The 12,713-nt window shown below is 43.2% G+C and overlaps 1 long non-coding RNA gene and 1 pseudogene across 1 annotated transcript; one reads left to right on the top strand and one right to left on the bottom strand.

The window, feature by feature from the left end:
- The first annotated feature begins 2,549 nt into the window (after positions 1 to 2,549).
- Positions 2,550 to 5,015, top strand: Gm34409. The gene is made up of 3 exons (XR_382300.3): positions 2,550 to 2,831; positions 4,519 to 4,633; positions 4,845 to 5,015. It is a non-coding gene; the product is annotated as a predicted gene, 34409 (long non-coding RNA).
- Positions 5,427 to 6,241, bottom strand: Hsp25-ps1 (heat shock protein 25, pseudogene 1; annotated as a pseudogene).

A 12,713-nucleotide genomic window follows, 5' to 3' on the forward strand; every position in this document is an offset into this window, starting at 1 on the left:
TTACAAACTCATGGAAACTGACAACTCAGTATTGATTGAGAAATGGGTTAGAGCAGAAATTAAGAAAGAAATTTACAACTCTTTAGAATTGAATACAAATGAAAATGCAACCTACACAAATTTGTGAGACATAATGAAAGCAGTTCTAAGAGGCAAGTTCATAGTAGGCAAGTTCAAGTGCCTACATTAAAGAAGGTAATCAGAGAGATCTCATATTAGCAACTTAACAGCACACCTGAAGCCCTAGGACAAAAAGAAGAAACAACACCCAAAGGGAGTAGATGGCAAAAAATAATCAAATTTGGGGTGAAATCAATAAAATAGAAAAAAAAGCAACTAAAACAATACAAAGAATCAATGAAATTAGTTGGCTCTATGTGAAAATTCAATAATATTGATGAATCCTTAGCCAGAAAGCAAAGACTTACAGTGTTCCTACAGTCACTCACTGGCATGTAAGTACCAAGTTTGTATATCTTTGGATTGATTGTATTGTGCTAGAATGTTTGCTGTTTGAGTTTCATAAAGAGTTGTTATGCGAATTTTGATTGGGTCAGAATTTCCAAGAGCTTCTAAAATGACTGTAAATATACCACTACCATTTTGTAATACATATTTATGTGAAGTGTGAATCTCAGCACCGATGATTACAAAATCAAAATATCAGTCAACTCTGAAAAATGTTGAAGATTTACAGTGCCCCACAGTATCAAATATACCAGTCAAGACTTATCCTCTATATAAAAATAAAGGACATAATCTCATTAGCATGTGAAGTTGGTTTACTCTTTAATAAATAGCAGAATTTATAGATAACAAAGAATTGTTTTAAGATAAATTCCTTGGGGCCAGAGGGATAGCTCAGTGGATAAGAACACTTGTTGCCCCAGCAGAGGAAACATGTTTAGTTCCCAGCACCCACATGATGGCTCACAAGCATCCATTACCCTAGCTAGTTCCATTCTCCTCACCTTCGTAGGCACCAGGCATGCACATGGTACACATACACATATGCAGATAAACTTTTCACACACATAATAATCTAAAATATTCTCCTTTAAAATGTATTATCAATAATTGACTTTATATATGTTTTATGTACATAAACACCAAAGGTCACATAAACAATTCTTGAGTGGAGGCTCTGGAAATGGCTCTGTGATTAAGAGCACTTGCTGCTGCTCTTCCAGAGGACTTGAGTTCGGTTCCCAACACCCACATTGGGTGGCTCAAAACCCTCTATAACTCCAGCTCCAGGGGATCTGATACCCTTCTCTGATCTCCATGGGCAGTGTACTCTTGTGCCTATGTTCATACATAGATAAGCACCCACATAATTAAGAATAAAATACATCTTTAAAAAAATTCTTGATTGAAAAAGGGTTATCAATTGGGAAAGTATATAAAGCCCTGTGTATGATAACAAGGGACCAGGCTCACCTCTAGCACTGGGAGATAAAAGGAGAGCTGGCAGAGATAGCAGTCAAGCTGGTCCAAAGGAGTCTTGATCTATAGCTGAGGGACAGGAGTGGCAATGGTGTGGAAGTGGAAGTAGACATTCTACTGACTACTTTTGGATGCTTGCCTTGCCAAGGAGGTAGGGTGGGGGCACATAGATAGGCACAGTTTTGTTGGAAAACCACAGTTTCTATTTTCTGAATTTATGAAGCAAATTTCCCTTTCTCTCTCTTCCTCTCTTCCTCTCTTCCTCTCTTCCCCTCTTCCCCTCTTCCCCTCTTCCCCTCTTCCCCTCTTCCCCTCCCCTCCCCTCCGCCTTATACCATACTGCTGAACAATAGCAAACCTCTGTGCTAGGGGATGGTTCAGTTGGTAAAACACTTCACTTTGCAAGCATGAGGACTCTGACTGGTGAGATTGTGGCTTATAAGCCTAGCACTTGGGGCCATGGAGGAAGAAGTATCCTTGGAACTTGCTGGCTGGCCACTCTAATGTGATTGATGAGCTCCAGGCCTGTAAAAGACCCTGTCTCAAAGGAGGAATATAGTTTTGTGTACCTGAGAATGACAGTCAAGGTTGTCCTTTGACCGCTACACCTCTCTCTCTCTCTCCCTTCCCCCTTTATTAAAAAATAAAACATGTATCCCAGGGAGACCAAAAACCTGCAGGAAACTAGGTGGAAAATTGTGGACAGAAACAAGTCCAGCTACTGGATTAGCAAAGAATGTTTATAAACTTACAAAATGGCTGCCTCCTTCCACCTCTAGGGAAAAAAAATGTCCTCCACTCTATCTTAACAGGAAACAGACAGAGTAGGATTCTGGGAAATGTAGTCTAGCCTCTCCAAGTTAGCACAGTACAAAGGCAGGACAATGGGTGCTGAGAACAGCTTCTCTAGAGTCATGGCTCTGCAATGCTATAGTTGTGACTTTTACCCCACAAAGTAAAATTGGTCTTTGGAGGAATATCATTGTCCTTGCCTCCAGCTGCTTTTCTGCTCCTCCTGTTGGACCCATAGTCCAGGTCCTCCGAGAAGCAAACATTCACAGCAGTTAAATATGCAAGACGTTAATTAGAGGGGACACCTGCTAAAGGAGTAGAGGGAAGCAGAGAGGAGGAGGGAAAGGAGTCTAACACAGGAAAAGGAAGGTGCAAAGGTTGAATAGGAGTGATTCAGACTGTCATGGAAAGCCACCGGGAAGAGGCCTGGAGACAGGCCTGCCTCAGTATTCTACTATGCTGGCAACTGACAGCAACCTGTGACCTGTAAGAAAAGTGACACAGAGGGCTTTGTTAGAAGGAGATCAGAGTCACTCAAAATGGCCTGAATGGTGGACAGAGCAGGACCAGCTGCTGATAATCATTTTCATCAGGTCAGTGTTTTTTGTTTTTTGTTTTTTTTTTAATGTGTTGCTCTGAACAAGACAGACCTAGCTTGCTTTCCTCTTTTGGAGGGTGAAAGTAACTATTCTGAGTCCAGAGCCTTTGTTGATGGAGATAACAAAAGGAGAAGACAGTTGTGGGTGTTGAACAGAGTAAGATAAAGTATTGCTGTAGCCATAAAAATGTTTCAGCCTGGGGTTGGAGAGATGGTGCAGTGGTGTGAGCCTCGCTGTTCTTGCAGTGTTCGGTCCAAATTGGACCCTGCAAAATGGCAGTACTGGTGGAGACATCCTAAATAGCACTCTAGACTGTGTGAATACAAGGATTGGTATTGGGTAAACAGAAGCCTAAACTCAGCATTCCTCAGGAATCTCAAGGCCAGTTTGTGTTCACCGTGAAAACCACTGCCTCCCTTATTTGTCTCAAGGTCAGCTACTTTGGGCAAGGGCATCCTTAACAGCTTGCAGCAGCTCAAAGACTCACATCCTGCTGATCATCATGTAAATGGTGCCTGATCTCCTGCCTAACTAATGTCTCTGTTCCCCAGAGATAGCCCTGAAGTTTTATTCAGCAAATAAATATGTCTTTCTACCCAGTGAGTGGTCCAGTCCAGTGGTTCCCCTGTGCCCTCCCTCACACAGACTGTCTGAGTTGGTTCCCAGCCCAGCACCCATGTGGCAGTCAGCTGTAACCCCAGCTCTAAAAAATACAGTGCCCTCTTCTGGACACACACACACACACACACACACACACACACACACACAGATGTACATAAACACACACACACACAAAATTCAAAGTTAGCTTTAAAAGTGGGGATGAGTTCCAAACAGTCCAGATGTCTGCTGATTTACTGCATTTCTTAACAAAACAAATCACAACCTGGAAAGCTGTGATGTGAAAAGAAGTCTAGGATTTACTGAAGTTAGAGATTTGCAAAATATAGGCTGAGACTTTTTCCACAGCCTTTTATTCCTGTTTGTTTGAGAAAGCAAATGGAAGAATGCATAACAAATGGATGTAATGAGATGGATACAGACACACATACACACACACATATACATATACATACATTTCCTATGTGTATATGTATACCTGTATGTATATGTATGTATGGGAAGATGGGGTAGGGCACAGTACCACTTTACCACAACCTGTTACCACTGTCTTATGTTTAGAGCAAAAAACCATATTCCAATAAGAGTAAGGAATACTTGGACAATTCTACTCTGATGCTCATCAGATAGTTTTCTAGTGAAAACAGAGGCCCATGGGGATTACAATCCAATGTAAAGGATGCATCTTAGGCTCTTCTGCCAATCTTTGTTCTTAGTTTTTAGCTGTAGGGTTAGATGATGAATTTTTAATAAGCATTCATAGCACTATTTTTTAAATTAAAAATAACAGGAGTGGTCTGTTAGGCCAGTGAAGCCTGTATGGTATCTAATAAACGTGATTAGGGATCATCAAGAACTTCCCTCCTGAGCCAGGCATAGTGGAGCACACCTTGAATACCAACACTTGGGAGCCAGAGGCAGGTGGATCTCTGTGAGTTCAAGGCCAGCCTGGTCTACATAATGAGTTCCAGGACAGCCAACGCTGTTACACAGAGAGACCCTGTCTTGAAAAACAAGCAAACAAACAAACAAACAAACAAACAAACACTTTTCCCCCTAGCCTTCCTGCCTACAGGAAAACTCAAAGGCACATCACCTTTACCTCTCGCGAAGCCACATGAGGGGAGCGGTCCTTAGTGACTGGAGTTCCAGGAGGGCAGCCCTTCTGTCTATCGGTGAGTAAACCCCACGTGCTATTTAGGACACTGACCTCAGCCTTCCAGGTACTGAAAGGCAGTCATTCCTGACTTGGACACTAGCTGTCTTGAAAAGAAAGAAAGAAAGGGAAAAAAAAAAAAAACTGTTTTTCTCCTAATTTAGCTCGGTCCCCTGGGCTTAGGGCTGTTTTCAGTAGCTTGGTAAACAATCTGTTCTGACACATTGCAGTTGCAACAGCTTCACATGGGGATCCTCACCAGGTCTGAAGACTGAGACGCGAGTTCATTAGCTTCCCCCAGACAGAGCCCTGCACCGGTGCTGCAGCATCAGGGAATGAAAGGACGACAATTCCAGAAACCTGCTGAGAACAGCCATCTTGAAGACCTTGGAGAGCAAGCCTTTATGGTCTGTCTTTTATGGTGGTATTTCTTTTGACACAGTGTTCCTAATGCATCATCTTTCATAACCAGCCCCATCAGGTTTGCCTTCCTGAGTGTGCTAGCTTGAGTTCAATGGCTGTAATAAGCAAATGTATAGTTTAGCTTATACTTTACATTGAAAGGAGTCAGGGCAGAAATTCAAGCAGGGATAGAGGCAGGAACTGTAGAGGAAAACCTCTTATTGGTATGCTCCAGGCTCATGTCTTACATAGCCCAGGCCCACCTGCCCAGGGACAGCACTGTCCTCAGTGTACCCCCTCATCCCCCATCCTCCAGCAACCAAGAAAACCCCCAACAGACATGGCCTGAAGGTCAACTGATAGAGGCGTTTTCTTTTTTTTTTTTCTTTTCTTTTTTTTTTTTTTTTTTTTGAGCAGTAGCTTGCAACTTTTATTTGAGAAAAACAGCAGGTAAATGTATGTATCAAAAGAGCGCACAGATTGACAGAGAGGGGTGGCCAGCAATGGCTATGGGAGATAGGCAGCAGGCTGATGGCTTCTACTTGGCTCCAGACTGTTCGGACTTCCCAGCTTCTGGGCCCCCAATTTGGGCGCGGGCCTCGAAAGTGATCGGAATGGTGATCTCCGCTGACTGCGTGACTGCTTTGGGCAACGGAGCCTCCACGGTAAGTGTGCCCTCAGGGGATAGGGAAGAGGACACTAGGGTGGGGTCCACACCTGGAGGGAGCGTGTATTTCCGGGTGAAGCACCGAGAGATGTAGCCATGTTCGTCCTGCCTTTCTTCGTGCTTGCCAGTGATCTCCACCACGCCTTCCTTGGTCTTCACTGTGAGCTCCTCCGGAGCGAAGTGGTTGACGTCCAGGGACACGCGCCAGCGATCAGCCGTCTGTCGGATCTCCGAGACCCCGCTGCTGAGCTGTCGGTTGAGCGCTCGGCTGAAGGCTGGTGCGGCCAGGGTCACCGCCGCGGGGCCCTCGGCGGTCGCGGCGGGCAGCGGGCGCACGTATCCGGGCCACCCAGCGGCGCTGAACCACTGCGACCACTCATCGGGCAACCGGGGCACCCCGAAAGCTTGATCGAAGAGGCGGCTGTGTGCAGGGTACCAGTCCCGGAATGGTTCCCAGCTCGGGCTCCGCAGCAGCGAGAAGGGCACGCGGCGCTCAGTCATGTTCTTGGCTGGTCAAGGCTGAGGATCTAGAAGCACTGGGCTGAGGATCCGAGAAGTCTAGAGGCGTTTTCTTAACTGATGCTCCTCCTAGGTGCGTCAATGGACAGCCAAGATTAACACCCTGAGGTAGACTCTGCTACTATCTCAGTTGGTAAATAGCCACTGCTTAGTGCTTAACTATAACCTTACACACCTCTGAGCCCTTAGGTTTTAGCCACAACATTTGAAGGTCTAAAATCCCGGCTGACTTGAATTTGGGGCTGTTGGATGCCCTCCAAAAATGATGAAGCTAATGATTTTGAGATGAAAGATCATGCTGGATTGTCTGGTGTATTCGTTACTTTTTAAATTGCTATGACCAAATACCCAAGAGGAAACAACTTTATAGAGGAAGGGTTTATTTTTTGGCTCATGGTTTGGGGATACGCTCCATCATGATAGAGAAGGCATGGCAGGGAAATGGCTCTCAGCTCTGGTGCTGGAGTGTGAGGTTGCATGTTTACAACTGTGTTGACCAAGAATCAAAGACCAGATGTTAAGCAGGGATGGACTTCCTCCTGTGAAACATCACCCTGGAAGGGTTCTACAACCTTCCCAAATAGTGCTCCCTTCTGGGGACGAAGTATTCAGTACATAAACTTGTGGGGGTCACTTTACATTCAGGTCACAACGTCTGAGTAGACAGAATGTAATTGTGTACCCCTGTGGGGAGGCAGAGGGAGATGATCAGATGACACAGGGGAGAGGAGGCAATGAGGGAAATGAACAGAGATTTTTGAGTGCTGCACTTGAGAGACAGAGTGATGTAACAACAAACCAGCAAGCAACACAGCCACGAGAAGATGAAAGAAGAGTTCCAAGCCTGCAGCCTCTTAGGGAAGAAAGCCCTGCTGACACCTTGATTTCCCGACTCACGGCCTCCAGAAATGTTAGAGGATAAATTTTATGTTGTTTTCAGCCACCCAGTCTGTGGTAAATTGTCACAGCAGCAGCCGAAGGAGCTAAAATGACACCTCTCCCTGAACTGTGTCAGCCTTTCAGCTAGCTCTCTGGAGACCAGCTTCTGCTAACTCATCCTGAGTGTAAAACTTCCCTAAAGGCCTTTTGCACATTGTCTTCAAAACTTTGCACGATCTGGTCCTCTCCTACTGTCACATCTTTAGTCTCATTGAGTAATGATGGTTGTAATAATCACTTTATAGAGTGCTGGGTACCGTGTTGAACAATTTACTGGTAATGCTATATTTCATTCTTGCAAAACCACACAGGTTAGCATTGTATGATTGATTCATGGGTGAAGAAACTGAGGCCTAAAGAAAAACAACAAAAACTCTGGAGATGGTTCCATGCTTGCACCAGATTACAGTCTGTCCTGCCTTCCTCATCATTGTTATAAAACATCTGACAGAGGCAACCTAAGAGAGGAAGGTTCAGTTTGGCTCATGGTTTGAGAGGGTTCAGTCCCTGGTTTCTTGGCCCCATGTAATTGGGAAGAACATCACAGCAATAAGAATGTGTGGCACAAGAATATCTTTTTTTTTTTTAAAGATTTATTTAATTGTTATTATATGTAAGTACACTGTAGCTGTATTCAGACACTCCAGAAGAGGGCGTCAGATCTCATTAAGGATGGTTGTGAGACACCATGTGGTTACTGGGATTTGAACTCAGGACCTTCGGAAGAGCAGTTGGTACTCTTAACCACTGAACCATCTCTCCAGCCCAAGGCCTTCTTTGCCTCATGTCAGACAGGAAACAGAGCCAAGAACAGAGTAGAGACCAGGCACAGCTTTCAAAGACACTTCCAGTGACCTACTTTTTTCTGAGTTGGCTCAGCCTTCAAAAGTTTCCTAAAATAGTGCCACCATCTGGTGACCAGGAACTCCGTGCATGAGCCAATGAGGAACATTTCACATTCAAACTTTAGCACTGTCACTTTAACATTCTTGCTCACAAGCCTTAACATTTAACTTCAACACTGTTGTTCTCAGTCTTATCTGCTTTTTCCAAAACCTACCACCTCTTTCTGCGGGATCAGAATATGGACTGCTTTCTTTCAAAATTAAGTTCTTACCAATAAAATGTCATCTAGGGCGATGCATTAATTATTTTTCTTGTTGCTGTGACAAAATATCCAACAACAAACATTTTAAGAGAAGAATGAGGCATTCTGGCTTACAGTTCAAGGGGATACAGTCTATCCCGGCAGGGAAGTCATGGCGGCAGAAGCTTGGGACGGTTGGTTGCCTCACATTCCACAGTCAGGAAGTAGAGGTTGATGATTGCTGTTGCTTACCCAGCCTTACCTCTTTTATCCAGCCCAGGACCCAAGCCCAGCATGCTGTCCTCCATTAGGGTAGGTCTTCTGACTTCCATGAACCTAATGATGATAATCCCTTATAGGCATGTCTCCTCAGAGATTCTAGATCCTGTCAAAGTCCTTTTCAAGGACTTTCCAGTCACTGTAGTACACACACACACACACACACACACACACACATATTAATGTATATATATATACACACATATGTATTTTATATTTTTATATATTTTTATATTTTTTATATTATAAATATAATATTTTTAGGGAAAACATGGGAACCAATAGCTTTCTAGTTCTTTAACATCTGAAGTGCCTGAACATTTCCCTGTTACCGTTATTTTGAGTTACCAGACAAACTACAAAATTGAAAGTTTTTTTTATTGTTTATTAATGTCATAGATGAATGCAATGTTTTAACCAAATTTATTCAATTTCTCCCTTATCTTCTCCTTCACTTTCTCCTCCCAACTTTAGTGCTTTTTTCTTGTTTTTTAAAAAAAAATCCACTGAGTCCATTTAGTATTGCTTGTATGTGCATGGGTGTAAGACAGTCCACTGGAGCATGGGCCACCTCTCAGGGGTTTTCCTTCCCTCAGTACTATCAATTGTCAATAACTCCTCAACTAAGAGTGGACTCTATAAGTCTCTTTCCCATCCACTTTCATGGTTTGGCTAGTTTGGTCTTGTGGATGGGATCACAGCTGGTGTGATTTCATGTATACTATGACCCAGTTATGTTGGATGCATGACTTTCAGATAAACAACAAAAATGCCTTAGAGTAAGTATTCTTCACACAATATTTGGGACATATTGTCTTAGCTAGGGTTTTATTGCTGTGAAGAGACACCATGACCACTGCAGCTCTTAGAAAGAAAAACATCTAACTGGGGTTAGCTTACAGTCAGAGGTTTAGTGCACTATTGTTATGACAAGAAACATGGTATACATGCAGTCAGACATAAGGTAGAAAGGAGCTGAGAGTTCAACATTTTGGCCTGAAAGGCAGCAGGAGGAGACTGTGTGCCCACTGGGCATAGCTTGAGCATAGGAGACTTCAAAGCCCACCCTACAGTGATACACTTACCCCCAACAAGTTTGTACCTCCTAATAGTGCCACTCTCTATTGGCCAAGCATTCAAACACCATAGTCTATGGGGGCCATTCCTATCAAACAACCACACGTAATTTTAAAATATACTTATTCTTTATTTGAAGTTCAGAATTGGTTGATTGTTTGCTCTGTACTTTTGTTGGTTCAGTTTGACAATTTTATTTTACAGCAACTTGGATAGAAAAGGCCATAAGCCATTGCCCCTTTCTCTTAATTCCCTGTCTCAATGTAGAGAGGGTGTTGTGTTTCCCAGGGTGGTCTAGAACTCGCCACTTAGATGAGAATAACCTGGATCGTCCTGCCTCTACTTCTCAAGTTCTGGGACTATAGGTATGCACCACCATGCTTGGCTAAGATGAAACCTGAGTTATTTCTGAATGATCCCTGCTTCATTTTCTCCAGGGTTTGCATTCTGGCATGGATCACCATAGTTGGCTCAAACCTCCTAAGGATAATACATTGTTTTCTTAACTCACTGAGGAGTCTGATTTGCATTTTTTTGGAAACCATTACATTTTCTACCCTCCTTCATATTACAGATTTTTTTTCTTTATTTTTGTAACTTGAAGTATTTCTAAGGATTTTTAGAATTTTTGTTCAAGGCTCTCCCAAAGCTTGAGAAACTCCCGACTTTATAGACTATATTGGCAACCAGCCTTCCAGACTTATCTTCGGCTCTCTTACTTCTGCCCTTCCTGTCTGAGTATGAACTCGTTGAGAATATCAGACGTGTATTTATGCCTGTGAATATATAACCTGCAGAATAGTGTGTGTGAGAGAGAAAGAGCTGAAGAAATACTGGCTGCAAACGAGTGCATTGGGGCTGAATGCTAGGACTGGTCACAGATTTGACAAAGTCTCATGCATCATATAATTAAAACAACACACAGGAGTTGGCAGAAAAAAAAATCTCTCAGAGATAAAGATAATCTCAGAGATAAAGATCCTTTCCTGACTTAAGGAAAGCTAACAAGACGGCAAGACTGGAAGCATGAACCTTGATCTCAAGGGATGATTGGTCTCAAAAAATTGATCTCAATCCCTTGTATGAAAAAGACGATGCAGGAAAAAAATCAATTAAGAAACACAGACTAATGGGCTTTTAGTTATTCAGAAGCAGGGTGAGACTCATGTCTCTTTTTGTCACTCTCGCTGAGAAGCCTGGGAGCATGAGAAAATAATTTTTCCCACTTTGCAGTGAGTGACAACAAGGTTCCCTGCTGCTGAGAAGAGCGATGCTCCATCTTTTCACAGAGGCAAGAGGCCAGCGAGGGCTCCTTGGACTACGTCCAGAGAGCCTGTCCCAAGACAGAGTCCAGATGGGTGATTGACTCCAAGGTCAGGGGCCTGTTGTAGAAGGGCTGCAATGCTCTTTGATGTGTGCCTGCGACCCAGTCACAACCTGTCTCTGGAAACAAATTGCAATCTGGCTCTGAGGCCCTTCACCCTCCATAGAGCCAAGAGTTCATCTCCTGTCAGTTTCTTATCATCTCTCCCTGCTCCTTGATAATTGTGGCAAATAATTTACATGTCTCGAACAGTTCTAGAGGAGCTGTGAAGAGACCCCCCCCTCAATGATTATATTTTGGCTCAAACTTGTTTTCTTTAGGGCATTAAAATAGTCTTTGAATTATCAACTTGGAGTTTTTTTAAGTTCAGACACATTTAAGGTGATTCTAATTAGTTTCCTAACTTTCTTGTCTTCCTTTATCTGCTTATTAATATTTATTCAACCACTCGAGTCTCCCTTGCCATCTGCTTTTCCATGAAATATGCTAAGAATTAAGCAACAGAAAAAGGAGGCAAGCTCTCTGTTTTTGAGAATATTATTTGGAATTACTTTCCCTGGAGTTATTTTCTTCACTTGAACTTGAGTTCTGCACCATCCTGGATGTTTAATCTTCAGACACTGGTTGCCATCTCAAGGAGGAGCTGAGCCTCTCTGATAATTAAAAGGTCCTGTAACTTGAAGGTCTCAAAAGGAAAGCTTTCTCACCCCTACTGGTAAAGTGCTTGCTTAGCATATGTGAAGCTCCAAGTCCAACATTTAAAGCTACCAAAAAAGGCATAGGTGAGGTTTTATAATTTCCCTACCTTATTGAGTGGAATAAATAATTTAACACTTGATTCTGGTTGGGAGAGATTATGTGAATTATGTGGTCCTCTGTCAGTGTCTGTCTGTTTGTCTGTCTCTCTCATGTTCCTGTTGAGTATAAAATAGCTGCACAACAGAAAGCTGATTATATATGTATCTTAGCTTTAACCATCAACTTGATGCAACCTAGAAGCACCGACAGTCTCAGCTGAAGGGACAGTTGTCCTGATCAGGTTGGCCTGTGGGCATGTCTGGGCCGGGGGTGCTGTCTTATGTATTAATATATGTAGGAAGGCAGATCCTGTCTGGTGTAGCGGCTTGTGTTCTCATGCTGATAATGTTACCCAAAAACCTGTTTGCAGTGTCCCACTCATACCACTAAAGGAAGCCTGTTCCCAGTTGGGTCTTGACTGGTCAATAAAGTTACTGGCAGCAATGGCTGGGCAGAGAGACAGAGGCGGGACTTTTAGGATTCCCTGGAATGGACCAAGGAAGGAGCGAGAGGAGATTCTCCCATGATGAGGGTGTAGGAGATGGACTCCACAGGAAAGTTGCAGGAGGGTGAGAGCCGACATGTAGGTACAGGGGAAAGTGGCCCCAGGAGGGCTGCCCAGCAGGGTCCAGGGTGGCAAAGATAAAATACAGATTTAGTAAGTACTAACTCAGGAATATCTGAAGGGAGTATGTGTTAGCCACATGGAGTTAGGGAATGACCCAGTCATTGAGCAGTTTAAGGTATTTAAACTTCAGAACCCTGGGGTGATCACCCACCAGGGAGTTTAGAGCAGATTAACAATTTACCACACCACTTGGTGTAAATGTTTATAGGATTCTTAAAAAGGAAATGTCTAACAAGAAAAAAGTGATCAAGCATTTTGTGTTCTATCCATAGGACAAAGTGTTATGTAACTATTAATGTAGTTAACATTTTTTTAGTAACATGATAAGACACATTAGATGGGAAGTAGGGATCAATTCAATATGATCACAACTCTGCTA

This window comes from Mus musculus, chromosome 13, assembly GCF_000001635.26.
Source record: "Mus musculus strain C57BL/6J chromosome 13, GRCm38.p6 C57BL/6J".
Taxonomy (NCBI): Eukaryota; Metazoa; Chordata; class Mammalia; order Rodentia; family Muridae; genus Mus; species Mus musculus.